At 45.4% G+C, this 19167-nt stretch overlaps 1 protein-coding gene across 15 annotated transcripts in view; it reads right to left on the bottom strand.

The window, feature by feature from the left end:
• Positions 1–2504, bottom strand: part of LOC119954844 (RAB3A interacting protein (rabin3)) — a 79122-nt gene extending 76618 nt beyond the window's left edge. For 5 of the 15 annotated variants that reach the window (XR_005458318.1, XR_005458315.1, XR_005458316.1 and 2 more), the window contains exon 1: positions 2274–2497. The gene's annotated coding sequence lies outside the window, so the exon portion shown is untranslated. Of the gene's footprint in view, positions 1–2273 lie in introns of all 15 variants that reach the window. The other 10 variants (XR_005458317.1, XM_038780415.1, XM_038780410.1 and 7 more) reach the window with 8 other exon arrangements.
• Between the last annotated feature and the right edge of the window lie 16663 nt (positions 2505–19167).

Raw genomic sequence — 19167 nt, forward strand, 5'->3', positions numbered from 1 at the left:
AGTCATTCTCAATAATAGTACAGAATAATCATTCATTAAAATAAATCAGAGGGGAGACTCCAGTAGAACATTAGTTTATGACACTGACTTTCTTTTGATTTCCTGCTAAAAGAATATGTTTCTCACCTTAAAACAATGGGCAATTTAAGTGAGTGGCGAGGCACTTTTGATTATGTTGAACTGGACTACAGATATTGTTAGATCGGGAATTATTTTTCACAAGTCTATGGTAAAGGCATGAAGAATGGATGTACACACTATTGAGAAGGCCACTGGAATTTATTGAATTATAGCCAACAATCTTGAATAAATTAATAATGTCTGATAAGAACATATTTAAACTTCTCATATATTGTCTAGATTACTTCATAGAAATGTGCTTATGCATTATTAAATTCTAACAGATCAATGTTTGCCTCGGCAGCCACAGTAATCAAAAATGGTCCACAACTTCAAAGTCATCATAGGATCGCAGTAACCAAATGTTGGATCACACAAGATTAGGATAATATCACAATTTTTAATCATTGAACGTGACCCAGAAGCAGTGAGAGAGAAACTACAAATGATAACAAAAAAGGTGTCTATTCTACAATTCCAATACAAGGAAATTCACAATATAGATCACAATGTGATGTGATAATCTCATTATTCCTTTTGCCCAAGCCTCCCAAACCTAACCTAATGTATTTCAGCTCTACTCTTGACTATTGGTAGTTTTTTGTTTAATTTATACAGCATACACAGATATATCTATTACATAAAGGACAAATAAAAGACTCTGTAATATAGTTTGCTCACATACGTCAACAAATGAAAGCCCTATTATACAATCGTTATTCTAACATATTAGAAATAAAGAGGGGTGCCACATGATGTTAGCGTGAGAGCAGCTGCGTTTGAAAGCTCCGGCACTGCTCATCATTTAATCTTTATAAGCACAACCCATAATTATTTGTTCTTGGAGTGTATACCCTCAATGTTCCTGGAAGATCCTGGCTAGATTTCTTGAAGAAGCGCCTGCGTTTTGATGGAGTGGGGACATAGCCCCATTATTGGAGAATCCTGCCCACCGTTTCTCCTGGTGTAAACACAGGCACCAGATTTAATGATTAAGCGAGACCAACTGTTTTGTTGTTCTCCTATCTACTCCTGTATTTGTGTATGCTGAAGCATTTATAATTGTGCTGTCCTAATCTTGAGGATTTGTGTTATTTATAAAAAGGGAAAAGCCTGATATAAATATATTTTAAAAAACAGTAACTACAAGAATATTGTGATAAAAGATGATGGCAGCCACACAGAACTTCCATGCAGTGAAGAAGCAGTTTATAAACAAAGATCAAGTGGGTTCAGAAAGCCTGAAGGTTTGTCAGCAAATACTGTCATAAAGCTATCCCACCAAGGATTCGCACAAGAATGCAAGGACCAAACGGACATGCAAAACACTACAATTGCACTGTAAGGAAATATTCAAAATTTATGGATGATGCAGAAATCTAACCTCAAGTGTGCTTTGTTAACTATTGAAAGAAAAATGAAATTGCATACTGTTAATATTTTATACACACTTCTTGTCAACAGAGCAGTAGGGGGACTGTATGCAGAAATTATGTGCAGTGTGACTGGGTGATTTTCTTTTTGCAGTCAACTAACCTGAATGCATTCGCATTCCTGATGCCTACACCACTATGCCAACTGACAACAAGGTTTGCAAAATCCCAGAATTCTCACTGTATTAACTACAAATCCTTTGCAGATGATCCTCTCCTTTCATCAATGCTGCTGCTAAAACACATTTGCTTTTACAAACCGCCCCACCCCCTTGCAATTCATAATAGAAAACAGGTTATTTCTGGGGAACTGCTGGGTTTTTACATATAATCCCTCCCCAAAAAAAACCTTCGTTCAACCTGATGCACCATCGTAAATTGACAGGACGTTCCCAGCGGGCAGCAGGGTGGGCTTTGACCGCTGACACAAGGCCGGGAGATGCGAGAGGCAGGAGGGCTGAATCGACCAGGCTCGGCTGCTGGCGGCATCTCCGCGGCGGCCAACAGCTCGGTCCATTCATTATGAAATAAATCAGAACCCCGCCACTTCCCCTCCAATGGAACCGAGTTGGAAAATAATGGAACGTCGCACCGTTAAAACCGTTGGTCGCGCGGCAGGTCCCGGATCCTGCAGCCGGATGGACACCAACAGGGCCCCGCGGATGCTGCCCGGGACTCTCCAGGTATAAAAAACATCTAACGTCACAGCCCCTTCCTCACCTGACACCTGCCGAACAACAAACCGTCCTCACCGTAAACCGCCGGGAGGGGGGCAAAAACGTCCAGAGTCGCTGCTGCAGTTACTGATTTGTTTTCATCTCGGACGCGCTATCGTTGTGCCCAGCCACACACTCAACTTTCCTCCACCTGCTCTCGCCGTTTCCTCTCTCGGCTTCGAGACTTCAACACCTCAGCGACCTGGTGCGGCTGCGCAGGGCCGGCTGTCCGCTGTCCCCTCTGCGGCTGCGCGGCACCGGCTGTCTTCCCCTCCTCCACCATCTGCGGCTGCGCGGCACTGGCTGGCTTCCCCTCCTCCACCCTCTGTAGCTGCGCAGTACCGGCTGTCCGTTCTTTCTCTCTCTCCCCCCACTGCGGTTGCGCGGCACCGACTGGCTGCCCCCTCCACCCTCTGCGGCTGCGCATCATCGGCTGTTTTTCCCACCCCCCTGGATGAGCTGCCTCCTCCCGCCCGCGCGCGGCTGCGCAAATCCGACTCTTCCCCCGCGCGCCTGCGTTTTACCAGCTGGGTTTTACCTTTACCTCTGCGGCTGCGCAGTACAGGCTGCTTATTCTTTCCCCCTTCACCTCTGCGGCTGCGCGGCAGGGTCTGTCTCTCCACCTTTGCGGCTGCGCAGGCACATACTTGTAGTTCCACAGTGTATGCACAGGAATAAAATATTGCTGGAAATCTGAATTTGTTATATTTCTTTGTATCAAGGGAAAAGGTATGGAGATGCCCACACAAACACTCTGCCGACATCACTACACATCTCGTGACACAGAACCAGCAAGAATGTAATCCCAGATACAGAACACCTATCCCTCATCATTAGAGCAATGACAACAATTAACATTTATACAATTAACAGATCTCCTGACGTTATGTCTATGCATGTACACATTTCAAAGCAACAGTCTGTGTGGCAACAGACGTCTATTCCTTTTTGGTAGAATTTGGTGTTCTTGAACTTGGCTACTTGCTAACTATGAAGTGTCTTCATTCTTTTCTGTAGATGGTACTTCTTGAGTAGTTATTTCAGTCTCTGTCACTATAGGCATTGAAAAGTCCTCAGAAACAGAATCTAAACTCATCACTGTCTCTGGTCTCCATTCCAAAGTATAGTTTTAGATCTTCTAAAGGTATTTCTGCAAACTCACTTTGTGCAGCAAGTAACTCACCAATATGACACCACCAAACTCTTTAATCATCCATCTGTATAGTGGATCATATTGGACCTGTCTTTGCTATGATCATAGCTGGTACCCATTTCTCGTTGCTGGTGTGTTTACTTGCTAGCACTCTCTCTCCCTGTTCGAATACTCACGTGTTAGAGATTTTCTCTCTCCTATCAATTTGTGCTTGTTGTTGTCGTTTCTCTGAAGTATCAGGTGGAGTTAGCAAATCAATCTTGTTTTCTTCTTAACCAACAACATTGGTTGGTAGGATGTACAGTGTTCCGATACAATATTAGAAATTTGTTTACTTTTCCTGATGATATCCCCTGGTCCTTCAAGATACTCAGTGATTTGGCCTCCACAGCCTTCTGCGGCAAAGAATTCCTGATCCTTCAACGCATTGATAGAATGCTTTATTGATTGCACAAAAATGTTCGGCCGACCTATTCGTTGCTGGATGGTTTGGAGCTAACTTGAAATGGTGGAACTCATTCCCTTTCAAGTAGTTCTTAAACTCCTTCGAAGTAAACTGCAAACCATTATTACTGACAATCTGCTCTGGTGTTCCAAATCTTGCAAATATTTTGTATAATTTTTCAGTGGTCTGCTCAGTCGTCATTGACTTCATTATCGCGACTTCTGGCCATTTCAAGTGTGCGTCCACAATCACTAAGAGCATGTGTCCCTCCAGTGGACCAACATTATCAATATGTATCCTCGATGTGGTGAGCAGCGAGACAAAGAGGGACTCCCATCTGCACCAGGAAACTTATCTCCAAAACCCTCCTGTAAAGGAAGAGGGGGGGGAAAAAAGGAGCAGTGGGAAAAAAAGATAAATAAATAAATAAAGAGACAAGGAAAAAGAGAGAAAGAAAGGAAGGGAACGAAACACAAACCCACTCCCAACAAAACAAAAAGGAAACACGAAGCCCGAGCACACCCAGCGAGAGCAGAGGAGCTGGGGAAGTGAGAGCAACCTCAGGGTAAGGAACAGCAGTGGGGAAAGAGACAGATAGATGGCTGGAGGAAAGAAAAACGTGACTGCAAAGGCGAAGGGACATCGAGACGCAAGCAGCAGCAGCAGTGAGGAAAAGCGCATGTGTGGCTGACGCGCAGGCAGGCGGCCCTACAAGACGAGACGGAGGTACAGGCGAGTCTGAAAGTGAAAATGATGGCGGACCAAGTGGCAGAGCATGAGTAGGACGCAGCAACCAGCATAAAGGAGGCGCTCTGGTCGGAGTCCAAGCAATAATGAAGTAGATGACGTACAAAATGCAGCAGACCATCAAAGGCCAGGAAAGGGAAGTGAAGGTGCAGAAAAAAACGATTCTGGAGTTGGAGAGGGCCGCCTCAGACCAGAGCGACAGGGTGATAGCCCTCGAAGCTGAGGTCAAAAGGTTAGTAACGGTCCAGGTGAGCCTGAAAGAGGGAAAGTGGGGAAAAGTGTGACTTTTTCATATCATTGACAAAGGCAGTTTACAGAAAAACCAAGGAAATGTCAGCAATCCCAGAAGCACTACATCCTCATAATGTAACACAATTAAGATCGATTTGGGATTGATCAATTATTATGGTAAATTTGTGCCGAATTTAGCAACATGATTGAAGCCTTTACTACCGTTACTATGTGTCAAACAGGCATGGCACTGGCCAGAGAAATGTGAGAATTTCATTAAAATGAAAGAAGCTTTATTGAAATCAGAGCTGTTGGTTCATTAGAATCCAAAAATGAAGTTGTAGTTAGCTTGCAATGCTCACCGTATGGTACAGTCATCTCGTACATTCAGCTTTCAGGAGAGGAATGACAGATAACATTTGCTTCATGCACTCTTACTGGTGCATAAAAGAATTACGGCAGCTAGAAAAAGAAGCTTTGAGCACCGTTTTTGGTGTGTTAGAAGGTTCCAACATTAAAATTATGGGCATCATTTTACCCTTTTGACAAATCATCGACTCTTGACTACAATCTTTGGGCCATATAAAGGTATACTTTCTTTGGCAACTAAGGGCAGCACGGTGGCACAGTGGTTAGCAGTGTTGCCTACGGCCCTGAGGACCCGGGTTCGAATCCCGGCCCTGGGTCACTGTCTGTGTGGAGTTTGCACATTCTCCCCGTGTCTGCGTGGGTTTCGCCCCCACAACCCAAAAAGATGTGCAGGATAGGTAGATTGGCCACTCTAAATTGCCCCTTAATTGGAAAAAATTATTGGGTATCCTAAAAATTTTTTTAAAATTCTTTGGCAACTAGTAGATTGCAAAGATGGTCATTGATATTGTTGGCACACACTTAGAATATTCAGTATTGTACGTCCGAGCACATTGTAAATGCATGATTGCCGTTACAAGTGAAGCAGACCCAGATGAAAATGTTGTCAATACTTTGTATTTCTCGTTTGTGGATTAGTTACCTGTGACTTCAACTTCTTCATCGGGCAGGAGACACAAAAGGCTGAGAACACGCCCGGACAGGTTCAAAAACAGCTACTTCCCCACTGTTATCAGACTCCTAAAAGACCCTCTTATGGACTGACTGATTAACAGAACAATGCTAGCGCAGGCCACAATCTCACTAATACCCAAAAAAGATAAAGAACTGACAGAATGTGGATCATACAGACCCTTTTCACTGCTGAACATGGATGCGAAAATACTCGCAAAGGTCCTGGCCAAAAGGCTAGAGGGCTGTGTACCAGAGGTGGTCGCAGAGGACAAAACAGGCTTGGTCAAGGGTAGGCAGCTCACAGCGAACATCAGGCGCCTGCTGAATGTGATAATGATCCCCACCCCTTGGGAGAGAACACCAGAGGTGATCGTCTCCCTGGATGCAGAAAAGGCCTTTGACACAGTCGAATGGAGCTACCTCCTCGATGTATTGGAACGGTTTGGGCTAGGAGCGGGATTGATCGCCTGGGTGAGGATCCTGATCAAAGCTCCCAAAGCGAGTGTTCGAACTAACACCACCAGCTCTGACTATTTCCAGCTACAGAGAGTGATGCGACCATCAATTCACTTGAGACAAGAGTAGAAGTAAACCGTGGCTTTAATCAACTTAGAACAATGCCTGCCTGCGACTGATCCAATACTGAGAACCATCTACAGGTCGACTGCTCTTTATACCTCCCTTCAAGGGGAGGAGCCATGGGCGGAGCCCATACATGCCCCAACATATTCCTCTATGGATAATAGAACATAGAACATAGAACAGTACAGCACAGAACAGGCCCTTCGGCCCTCAATGTTGTGCCGAGCCATGATCACCCTACTCAAACCCATGTATCCACCCGATACCCGTAACCCAACAACCCCCCCCCTTAACCTTACTTTTATTAGGACACTACGGGCAATTTAGCATGGCCAATCCACCTAACCCGCACATCTTTGGACTGTGGGAGGAAACCGGAGCACCCGGAGGAAACCCACGCACACACGGGGAGGACGTGCAGACTCCACACAGACAGTGACCCAGCCGGGAATCGAACCTGGGACCCTGGAGCTGTGAAGCATTTATGCTAACCACCATGCTACCCTGCTGCCCCTAAATGCCATACAATGGCCCATAGGAGAAGCCCACAAGGACAACAGCATAGCACAGATACAAATACAAGGACAACAGCACAGATACAAATACAATGGTGGATTATTGGCATAATACATTCACCACAGAGAGGAACAAGACAGGGCTGCCCCCTATCCCCACTCTTGTTTGCACTAGCGATCGAATGCCTGGCGATAACACTGCGGGACGCAAAACGCTGGAAGGAAATCTGGAGAGGAGACAGAGGGCACAGAGTCTCACTCTATGCAGATGAGCTGCTCCTCTATGTCTCAAAGCCACAGGAGGGACTGAAGGCAATACTGCAAATACTGAAAGAGTTTGGAACCTTCTTGGACTACACTCGAGACAAGAGTAGAAGTAGGAAAGGGAAATGTGCAGTGAGACCTGGGTGTCCTCATACACCAGTCATTGAAAGTAAGCATGCAGGTAGAGCAGGTGGTAAAGAAGGCAAATGGTATGCTGGGCTTCATTGCAAAAGGTTTTGAGTACAGGAATGTCTTGCAAAAGCGAGACATTCCCAGTGAACCCAAAAGGAGTAGGGACGGAGCTGAAGGGGCTCCCGTTCAAAACGGCCCAGAACAGATTCCGTTACTTGGGGATTCAAATAGCCAGAGACTGGACACAGATCCACAAGAGGAACCTGACCAGCCTCATGGGGGAAGTAAGAAAAGACCTTCAACGGTCTCACTCCCACTCTCCCTGGCGGGAAGAGTGCAGACGATCAAGATGAGCGTACTGCCAAGGTTCCTCTTCCTGTTTAGATCCATCCCGATCTTCATCCCCAAGGCCTTTTTCCAAAACATAGACAGGCTAATCATGGCGTTTGTGTGGGGGGGAAAGAACCCGAGAATACCCAAACCAACACTGCAAAGAGGGAAAGTTAGAGGGGGTTTGGCTCTACCGAACTTACAATAATACCACTGGGCAGCAACGGCAGAAAGAGTGAGGGGATTGGTACAAGAGCCCGACGCAGATTGGGTACAAATGGAGGAGGCATCCTGTAAAGGAACAACCCTCCGGGCCCTGGCCACAGCAGCACTCCCATCCTCCTCAACAAGGTACACAACGAGCCCAGTGGTAGCGGCCACACTGAGAACATGGACCCAGTTGAGACAGCACTTCGGGATAACTAAAATGTCCCTTATGGCTCCCATCTGCAGCAATCACAGATTCCCACCAGCCATGCTAGATACCACCTTCAAAAGATGGATGCAGGACGGGGGCACACTGACGGTCGGGGACTTCTACATAGGGCGCAGACTGGCGATACTGGACGAACTGACAAGGAAGTGGAAACTAGCAAGAGGACAGGAATTGAGACACCTCCAAACAAAACGCTTCCTCCGCAAAGAGAAGGTAGGGTACCCCGGGACCCCAGAAAGCACACTACTGGTGGACCTTATAGGAACAATCAACGAGAAGGGGAGGCTATGTGGGAAAATATACGGACAGCTATTGGACAGGGCTAGAACACCACTGGACGTGACCAGACAGAAATGGGAGGACGAACTGGGGACAGAGGTAGGATGAGGCCTCTGGAGCGAAGCACTGAGCAGGGTTAGCTCCACCTCCTCCTGCGCAAGGCGAAGCCTAATGCAGCTCAAAGTGGTGCACAGAGCGCACCTGACCAGAACCCGAATGAGCAGGTTCTTCCCAGAGGTGGAGGACAAATGTGAGCGGTGCCAGAGCGGCCCGGCCAACCACACCCACATGTTTTGGGCTGTCCCCAAGCTTGCTGGGTTCTGGACAGCCTTCTCCGAGGCAATATCCAACGTTGTGGGGGTGAGGGTGAAACCATGCCCACTAGTGGCAATCTTCGGGGTATCGGAGCAGCCAGAGTTACTCATGGGGAAGGGGGCCAATGCCCTTGCTTTCGCTTCCCTAATCACCGCCGGAGAATCCTGCTCGGCTGGCGATCGACAGCACCATCTAAAGCTGCAGACTGGCTCGCTGACCTCTCAGAATTTCTCCACCTGCAGAAGATTAAGTACGTCATCCGAGGGTCAGAGGAAGGCTTCCTGGATACTTGGAGGCAGTTCATCGGCTTGTTGCAAAACCTGTTCAAGGCCAGCAACGAGGAATAAGCCAGGGACAAAAAAAAATGAAGAACCAAAGGACTGTACAACCCGGGGCGTGGGGGGGTGGGAAAAGCACAAGATAAGAGGATGGGTGCTGAAACCAATTGGGGGAGGGGAGGAAGGGGGGTGAGATACCCTCAATTACGACACAGGAGAGCAGATTGGTAATTCAAAAGCTTTAATTACCAGAGAACCAGACAGCTGCCGAGAAGTGTGGTCACAGCATGCTGCCCAATGAGCATCACCTTACATACCGTTTCCTGGGGGCGGAGCCAGAGGCGGAGTCCCCCAGGGCTACAAGCCCGGTCTTAAAGGGGCCATTGTATTAAAGGCAAGGTACAGTTACAGCAGTTATACCGATACCATTCATCATAGGGGGGGTATCATAGACCGATCCAGAGGACAGCAAAATGTACGTACAGTTAGTCAAATGAAGGACAAACCAAACCTCTCTGTAAAATAAAGCAAATTAGCGTGGGCAAGAAAAATGTAATGTATATAAGCAACAACTGTTTATAAATATGAGAAAAGCCAAAAAAAAGATTTTCAAAAAACAAAATCAATATGTATCCTCTACCATGACTGAGTCAACCATTCTAACACATGTAATAATGTTGGAGTGGCCCTTAGATTTGCACAAGATTGACATTTCCCAACTTCCTCTTGAATTTGAGCAGCTAATCCTGGCCACCAAAAGTAACTGCATGCCAATTCTTTTATCCTTACCACACCAGGATGACCCTCGTACAGCTGGTCAAGGATACACTACGCAAGATTGGAGGAATAATCACATGGATTCCCCACGATAGAACTCCATTCTGTACTGTCAACTCAAATCTTCATATGATGTAGGGTTTGAGGTTTGGATTTGTTCTTTGAAACCTGAAAGCCTTCCTTTTTGGGCCAAGTCTATCACATTCTCCTGTACTCATTGGAGTTTAGAAGGCTGAGGGGGGGGGGGGCTTATTGAAACTTACAGGATACTGTGAGGCCTGAATAGAGTGGATGTGGAGAGATGTTTCCACTTGTAGGAAAAACTAGAAGCAGAGGACACAATCTCAGACTAAAGGGACGATCCTTTAAAACAGGCACTGTCTTTCGCTCATCTCCGTGTATAAGCTGTGTCTTCTGTAGACCATTGGTTGTGCCAAACATCTTCAATCAATGGTTGTTCCCCTCTTTGGTATCATCTGGAACTTCCTGGGGACCTGCTGCCTCTTTCTGCTCAGCCAAACTTTCTTCCCAGAGCTCTGCCAATTAATGCTGGGCTCATCTCCTCACTTAAATCACAGCTAGCAACAATCTAGTGTTGCAGTGCCTGCATTCTCCACTCCTGCTTGGAACTGTGAATTGAGACATTATTGCAAATTCCCCTTGAATAGTTTCTCTCCATCTCCAAGAATCCATCTCAAGCCTGCCTCAGTCTGGTGATGACATCCCCAAGCCACCCCTTACTGGGTAATAATATCCTGGAGGTCCTCAGGCGGCTACGCATCCCCATCAGACATGGCTGAACATTTACAATGAGGTTCTTGATTAAGGTGAATGCATCCATAACCCTCAGTCAGGCAATTGTCAGATTGCCTCTGGTACCCCAGACACTAGACGCTAACTATTGATACACTAGCCTTGTACCAATGTCATGACTGGAAGAATGGTACCTTGTAAGCCATGACCTGTACAATGGAAATATTGAAGCTTGCAGTGTGCATGGAGCTTCTATCCAGCAACTGTGCCCTGGATTGTTTGGAAGAGACCCAAATCAGGCTTTGTGCAGTCACCGGGCCAATCATGAGTTACCCGACGCTACCTGGTTCACGCCCTCACTATGTATGATCCATATAATGATACTTAAATATCCGGACGCCATATTTACCTAGTGCCCAGGAATCAACAGCTGCGCCTGCAAGGCCTCAACTGGTGCTGCTTAGCATTGGTTTCCTCAATCGTCGACCAGGTGTGATGGCACCCGAGCACCTTGGTACAGCCAGCTTGGCAGACTAGCAGTTCGGCCATTTCAGAGGACATTTTAAGTCAACCACACTGCTGTGGGTCTGGAGTCACATATAGGCCAAACCGGCGAGGGCAGCAGATTTCTTTCCCTAAAGGGCATTAGTGAACCAGATTTTTTTTAAAGGGTTTTTCAGGGTCATCGTTAGACTTTTAATTCCAGATTTTTATTGAATTTAAATTTCACCATCTGCCATGGTGGGATTCAAACCCAGGTCCCCAGAGTTTTACCCCGGGTCTCTGGATTAACTTGCCCAGTGACAATACTGCTATGCCACTGCCTCTGCAGCACAGTGGCACAGTGGTTAGCCCTGCTGTCTCACAGAACCATGGACCCAGGTTCAAATCTGGCCTCGGATGACTGTCTGTGTGGAGTCTGCACTTCCTCCCCATGTCTGAGTGGGTTTCCTCCAGGTGCTCCAGTTTCCTCCCACAGACCAAAGATGTGCAGGTTAGGTGGACTGGCCATGTTAAATTGCCCATTAGGGCCCAAAAGGTAAGGTTAGGTGGGGTTATTGGGGTAACGTGGATAGGGTGAAGGTGTGGGCCTAAGCAGGGTGCTCTTTCCAAGCGCCGGTGCAGACTCAATGGGCCAAATTGCCTCCTTCTGTACTGTAGGAATCCTATGATTCCTCAATAAACTGGCAAGATGAATCAGACGACCGACTTACGTCAGTGAATTTTTTCTGATTTTCCTTCGATTATTTTGCAATTGTGATAAAGGATGGCATTTTGAGGTGCAAGGACTTTGCTTTTTCTTTTGGTAATTTGCTGCCAAATGGTAACACAGGAACTAATGCTGTAGCATTATGTAGTGCCACATGGCATCAGTTCCTCCATAACCACTGTTTTTACTATTTTATTGATGGCTTTTTGCCTCTACAATCATCGGCCTCCCTGTTATATATTAATTTTTATAAATTATTTTTCATATAAATTATAAACTAAATAGCATGAGGACAGCAAGTATTTGCTACACATTTTGAGCATGAATCCAGTATCACAGTTCTGACATTTTCCATAATCCACTTAAACTTCATTATTACTGTTATCATCTTGAATTTATTAGGGGGGGGGGGGAGAATGCTAGGCCCCCAAAGAAGGTCCTACAAAAAAACAATCCGGTGGGGGGGCTAGCCCTCCCAAATCTACAATTCTACCACTGGGCAGTGACGGCCGAGCGAATAAGGGGATGGATCAAGGAGCCAGAAGCTGATTGGGTGCGCCCAGAAGAGGCCTCCTGCAAGGAGACCTCCCTCCGGGGCCTCGCCACGGCGGCACTCCCATCCTCACCCAAGAAACACTCCAGCAGCCCGGCGGTGATAGCCACCCTCCAGTCCTGGAATCAACTACTGCAGCAATTTGGCCTAACCATAATGTCGGACAAAACTCCCATCTGCAACAACCATAGGTTCACACCAGCGCTGACAGACGCCACCTTTAAAAAGTGGGGACAGGACAGAGGCAAACTGACAGTCAGGGACCTATACACTGACGGCAGGATCGCAATACTGGACGAACTGACAGAGAAATTCCAGCTAGCCAGGGGGAACACAACCACCATGACAGACATTACTGGAAGAGTTACTGGATGCATGCATACTAGATAAAGGAAACTGTAGAGACATGTATGACCGACTGGTGGAAAGGATAGATCGGGGGGGGGGGGGGGGGGGGGGGGAAACGACAGCTAAACCTAAGAGGAAAGAAAGGCGAACCACAGGGGGGGGGGCAGAAGTGGGGTGGGGGGGGAGGGGGGGGAGAGTGAGGACTCAGGGAACAATAGAGGAGAACCAGAGAGGTGGAGGGGGGGGGGGGGGGGGGGGGGAGGCAGGGGAATGATAACCGGAAGGAGGGCACGGGATACGATAACATACGTGGCATCCAAAGGAACAGAGCGCAAGGAAAATCTGAGTGAAAGACGGGACGAACGGCTGAAGCTGAGGTGAGCGCGAGATGATAATGGCAGCGAAATCCATCCGGGAGAAGCAAGTGACACCAGCACCAGACCCACTCGCGTATTACCCCCTGTAATTGTTTCTCCGGCACCCAAATGTATATCTACCTCCCCAGTTCCTCCCCCCCCCCACAAACATATGCCAACCTATGTGTGAAAAATAATATTGCCAATTGTACAGAGTTGCTGCTGTTGAGCTGGTGCATAATACCCTACCAATCATTCTATTGGTTTGTTCTTTTTGTGGTATGTTTGTGTGTGCTCTTCTCTTCTCTCTATATATATATATCTTATTCTGTGTACATAATAGTAAATATACTTTGTTCAAAAGCCCAATAAAAAACATTTGCAAAAAAAATCATTTATTACCTTCCATTCATTTTTCATGAATAATGCCAATGCAAGTTCTTGCTGATTGAGGTCCTAGTTTAAGCTTTGTAACTAAAAGGAGGAACTGAGTTGAGATCAGGTGCTTCCAAGCACACAGCAAAGGAAAATTCCAGGTCAATTCAGCCTAAGCTGCAGGCATGTTGCTCATGGCAATCAATTCCTGATCCTTGGCAGAGGCCTTGGATCAGGTTTCCTGCCAACCATCTCAGCTGACTAATGGTGAACGATGAAACCCAAAGACAAAAGGGAGGAGAAAGTAACAGTGGAAGTAGATTCTGTGTAAAATAAAACCTAAAATGTGACACTTTGTTATTTTCAGCCCACTTTGTTTATTTATAACAAAGTCATTGAAGGATTCCTCTGTAATGATCATGAGGTAACCAATACACAGGAGAGAAATGAACCAGATGTGCTCCAATTATGTCAGCCAGTAGAATAGCCCAGGGAATTAATTAAACTATCTATTTTGTAACTGAGCAGAGTTAAGTTAAGCAGAAGTTCAGGTGCAAATGTAGAGTGCAGTGCGTTTTCATACTCTGCCTGGTTGAGCCAGGCATTGGACTCCCTAATTAGCGATCCTTGAAGAGACTTTGGAGGCCACTCAAAGAAAAGTGCTGGAAATACTCCTCATGAACCCTGCCTGCTGCCAGCAGGATGGAGGCTCACCCCAGGAATGATTCAGCTCCTCCCCAGGCCAGATCTACCTGCTGTCCAGCTCAGTGTGGCAACCAGCCAGTTTCCTGCCTTTTCCCCTGATTAATGAGCTGCACCGCAACTCACTGGCAGCATTTCAACGAGACCTAATGCCATATCTAACCTGAACTACAGGCCTACATGGACTGCCAATTTTGCACCAACTCTGAATTTGTCTTCTGATGAGTTTTCAGACTTTCTAAAATATTAACAATTTACTCACCGAATATTCCCCCCTCCCCCCCCTCCCCCCCATGGCTCTGTTATGCCAAGTCCCTGATTTCTACTATTTCAACAACTATTTTCATATCCATGCGTCCAAATCAATTTTAGCTAATAATCTCTGGTGCAGAAATTTGTGTTCTATAATTATGATGTGTTAATGATGTATGCACTGGACAATCATAATGCTGTATATAAATTGGAAGATATGCATGTTGTTAGAAACATGGGAACTGAAGTAGGCCATTTAACCCCTTCAAGCCTGTTCCGCTATACAATGAGATCATGGTTGGTCTGTGATCTAACTCCATACACCTCCCTTTGCTGACAGAAGTGTATCAATTTCAGTTTTCAAAGTCAACAATTAATCTAGCATGTATCAAGGTAGGCAATGACGTAGTGATATTGTCACTGGACTAGTAATCCAGAGACCCAGGGTAATTCTCTGGAGACCCAGTTTTGAATTGCACCAAGACAGATGTGAAATTTGAATTCAATTTAAAAATCTAATGTTGACCATGAAATGATTGTGATAAAAAAACCATCTTATTCACTAGGGAAGGAAATCTTTCATCTTTACCTGATGTGGCCTACATGTGACTCCAAATCCACAGCAATGTGGTCGACTCTTGAATGCCCTCTTAAGGAGAGTTAGGGATGGGCAATAAATGCTAGCCCAGTGAGTGATGCCAACATCCAATGAAAGAATTTTGAAAAAATTGACATTTGGCAATTTGGAAGGAAGTTCCAGACTTCTACCACACTTTTCATGAAAATATGTTTCCTAATTTCTTTCCTGAAAGCTCTGGCTCTAACTTTAGATGACGTCCCCAATTCCAAGATGGCCCAGCTAGTAGAAATAGTTTCTTCCCATCTACCGCATCTTGAAAGCTACAAATTATCCCTTCAACCTCTAAATTCCACGGGACTCTAATTTCTGTAATCTGTCCTCGCACTTTAACCCTTGGTCTTCAGATAACATTCTGGTAAATCTATGCTACACTCCCTGGCCAATAAATCTTTCCTAAGATGTCATGCCCAGAATGTCTGACAGCACACTATGTATGGTCTGACCAGGGCTTTGTATAGCTGAAGCATGACTTCTACCCCTTGTATCTATTCATGGACTTTCGAAAGGCATTCGATACAGTTCCACACAACAGATTTGAGAGAAAAGTTACAGCACATGGAATAAAAGGACATGAGCAGTATGTATTAAAAATTGGATGAATAATGGGAAGCAGAGAGAAACGGTCAATCGATATTTTTCAGGATGGAGGGAGATTTGTAGTGGCGGTCCCCAGGGGTTGGTATTGGGACGCTTACTTTTCCTGATATATATTAATGACCTAGATCTTGGTGTGCAAGGGACAATTTCAAAGTTTGAGGATGACACTAAACTTGGAAATATTGTAAAAATATTAAGAGGACAGGGTAAAACTTCAAAAGGACAAAGACAAATTGGTGGAGTGGGCAGATAGGCGACAGATGAAGTTTAGTATGGAGAGATGTGAGGTGATGCATTTTGGTAGGAAGTACATGGAGAGACAATATGAAATAAGGGTAAAATTCTTATAAGGGTGCAGAAGCAGTGGGACCTGGGCATATATATTCATAGACCATTGAAGGAGAGAGCAGTTAATAAAGCATACAATAGTCTGGGCTTTAATAGGGGCATAGAATACAAGAGCGAGGAGATTGTGCTGAACTTATACAAGTCACTAGTTAGACCTCAGCTGGAATAGAGTTTACAGTTCTGTGTGCCACACTATAGGAGGGATGTGAATGCATTGAAGAGAGTGCAGAAATGGTTCAAAGAATGGATCGAGGGACGAGAAACTTCAGTTATGAGGATAGTTTGGAATGGTTGGGACAATTCTCCTTGGAGAGACGACAGCTCAGAGGAGATTTGATGGAGATGTTCAAACTCATAAGGGGGCTGGTCAGAATAGATAGGGAGAAACTGTTCTCACCCGTAACCGGATCAGGATGAGGGGGCACAGATTGAAAGTGATTTGCAAAAGAAATAAATGTGATATGAGAAAAAACATTTTCACACAACGACTGGGTCGGATCTGGAATGCACTGCCTGGAAGTGTGGTGGAGGCAGGTTTAATCTGGGCATTCAAGAGAGTATTAGATGACTATTTGTTCAATGTGCAGGGTACAGGGAAGGGACAGAGGAATGGCACCATGTCATGCTGTCCACGATAGGCCAAATGGCCTCATACTGCACTGTAACAATTCTATGATTCTGTATTCCTCTTGATATAAAGGCAATCATCCATTAGCTTTAATAACTAAGTCATACTCCAATTAAAACCACGTTGTTTAAAATAAATCATTTTCGATCAATTTTTAATTTTAGCCAATAAAGGAATGAAGGATTATGGGGATAAGGCAGGGAAGTGGAGTTGAGGATTATCGTTCTAGATTAATCATGATCTCATTGAATGGAAGAACAGATACAATGTGCCAAATGACCTACTTCTGCCCCTACGATTCATGGTCTTTGGAACACAAAAAAATACAGATTGGACTCTAACCCCTGAATGATTAGCTTGATGTAATTGATTTGAAAACTCGCCCGGGGGAAGATTTATTCTATGCATTGTACTTAACAAGACAGTAAACCTATGCCTTATAAATGGGTTTACCAACGTTGTTACATGCCACAAAGAGAAAATGCTTCCCAACATTATAGTGACCATCCACTAGATGGAGCCACTGCACATCATCAACAGTCCCCTGTGAGGAAAGATGATGCCCCAAGTAACAGAGATAGTTTATTTCTGTTCATTTCCATTGAAGTAAAGCAGGGTAAAATGTAACTGTTGGTGGATATATAAAAACAAAGACCTGGTAATGAGAGACACATGGTTTAAAAGTAGAAAACTAGATTAGTGTTTCAAGAGTGAAATTGTTTATGAATTAGTTTATGTATAATACATTAGCATTTTGAAAATGATGCAATCCAGTTTATTTCTAAGTAGCATTGGTTAGATCTGCATATAAATGAAGCAGTAACATAAACAGGAGCAGATGGTTTACATACACTACCAGTACGTAAAGGTACCTTCAAGACACTTGAAGCAGGAAAGTATGTGATCACTGGACTGCAATCACATCACACTGAGTGAACTATATCATCTTACTTTTTGTACCTTTCCTAACATATCCATCACATTCTCACTTTTACAACTACAGGAATTAGATTTGAACCTAGGAATGTCATTCAGCATGAAAATTTCAGGCTGATGCCAAACTGTGGCAGAGGGGGGGGGGGGGGGGAGTGGCGTGTGTGCATGGGATGGGGGTGTTATAACTGACACTGAGGATGAATGCGACATAATTTTTTTAAAGTCATTTTTTTTTAAATTTAGGGTACCTAATTCATTTTTTCCAATTAAGAGGCAATTTAGCCTGGCCAATCCTGCACACCATTGGGTTGTGGGGGCGAAATCCTGGGAAACAAGTGGAGAATGTGCAAACTCCACATGGACAGTGACCCAGAGCCGAGATCAAACCTGGGACCTCGGCGCCGTGAGGCAGCAGAGCTAACCACTGCGTTACCGGGCTGCCCCAATTCATTTTTTTAAGGGACATGGGTTTATTTATTGCCCATCACAAGCTGCCCTTGAGAAGATGAAGGTGAGCTGCCTTCACAAACCCCTGAGTTCCCTGAAGTTTAGGTACATCCACAGTGCTGTTAGGAAGAAAGTTCCAGGATTTTAACTCAGCGACTGTGAAGGAATGGCAATATATTCCCAAGTCAGGATGGTGAGTGATTGGAGGGAAACCTCCAGGTGGTGGTGTTCCCATGTGTCTGCTGCTTTTGTTCTTTGAGATGATAGTAGTGGTCGTGGGTTTGAAAAGTTCTGCCGAAGGAACTTTGGTGAGTTCCTCCGGTGCATCTTGTAGATGGCCCACACTGCTGCTACTGTTCATCGGTGGTGGAGGGATTGAATGTTTGTAGAAGGGGTAGGCATCAAGTGGGCTACTTTGTCCTGGATGCCGACAAGCTTTTTGAGTGTCGTTGGAGCTGCACTCATCCAGGCAAGTGGAGAATATTCTGTCATACTCCTGACTTGTGCCTTGTAGATTGTGGACAGGCTTTGGGGAGTCAGGAGGTGAGTTACTCGCGTAGGGATTCCTAGCCCCCAGACCTTCTCTTGTAGCCACACTATTTAAACAGCTAGTCCATTTCAGTTTTTGGTCAATGGTAATGCCCAGGATGTTGATAGTGGGAGATTTAGCAATGGTCATGCCATTGAATGTCAAAGGGAAATGGTTAGATCCTCTCTTGTAGGAGATGGTCGTTGCACTTGTCTGACATGAATGTAACTTGCCACTTGTCAGCCCAAGCCTGGATACTGTCCAAGCCTTGCTGCATTTGGACATGGACTGCTTCAGTATCTGAGGAGTCGTGATTGATGCTGAACATTGTGCAGTCATCAGCGAACATCCCCACCTCTGACCTTATGATGTAAGGAAGGTCATTGATGAAGCAGCTGAAGATGGTTAGGCCGAGGTCACTATCCTGATGGACTTCTGCAATGATGTCCTGAAGTTTTGATAATGGACCTCCAACCACCACAACCATCTTCTTTGTGTCAGGTATGACTCCAACCAACCTTATTCCTATTGACACCATTTTTGCTTGGGCTCCTTTATGCCACACTTGGTCAAATGCTGCCTTGATATCCAGGGCAGTCACCTTCACCTCACCTCTGGAGTTCAGCTTTTTTGTCCATGTTACATATTTATACAGCATTACAACTGTATAAAATGTTGGTTAGGACACAGCAAGAG

Source organism: Scyliorhinus canicula, chromosome 20 (assembly GCF_902713615.1).
Source record: "Scyliorhinus canicula chromosome 20, sScyCan1.1, whole genome shotgun sequence".
NCBI lineage: Eukaryota > Metazoa > Chordata > Chondrichthyes > Carcharhiniformes > Scyliorhinidae > Scyliorhinus > Scyliorhinus canicula.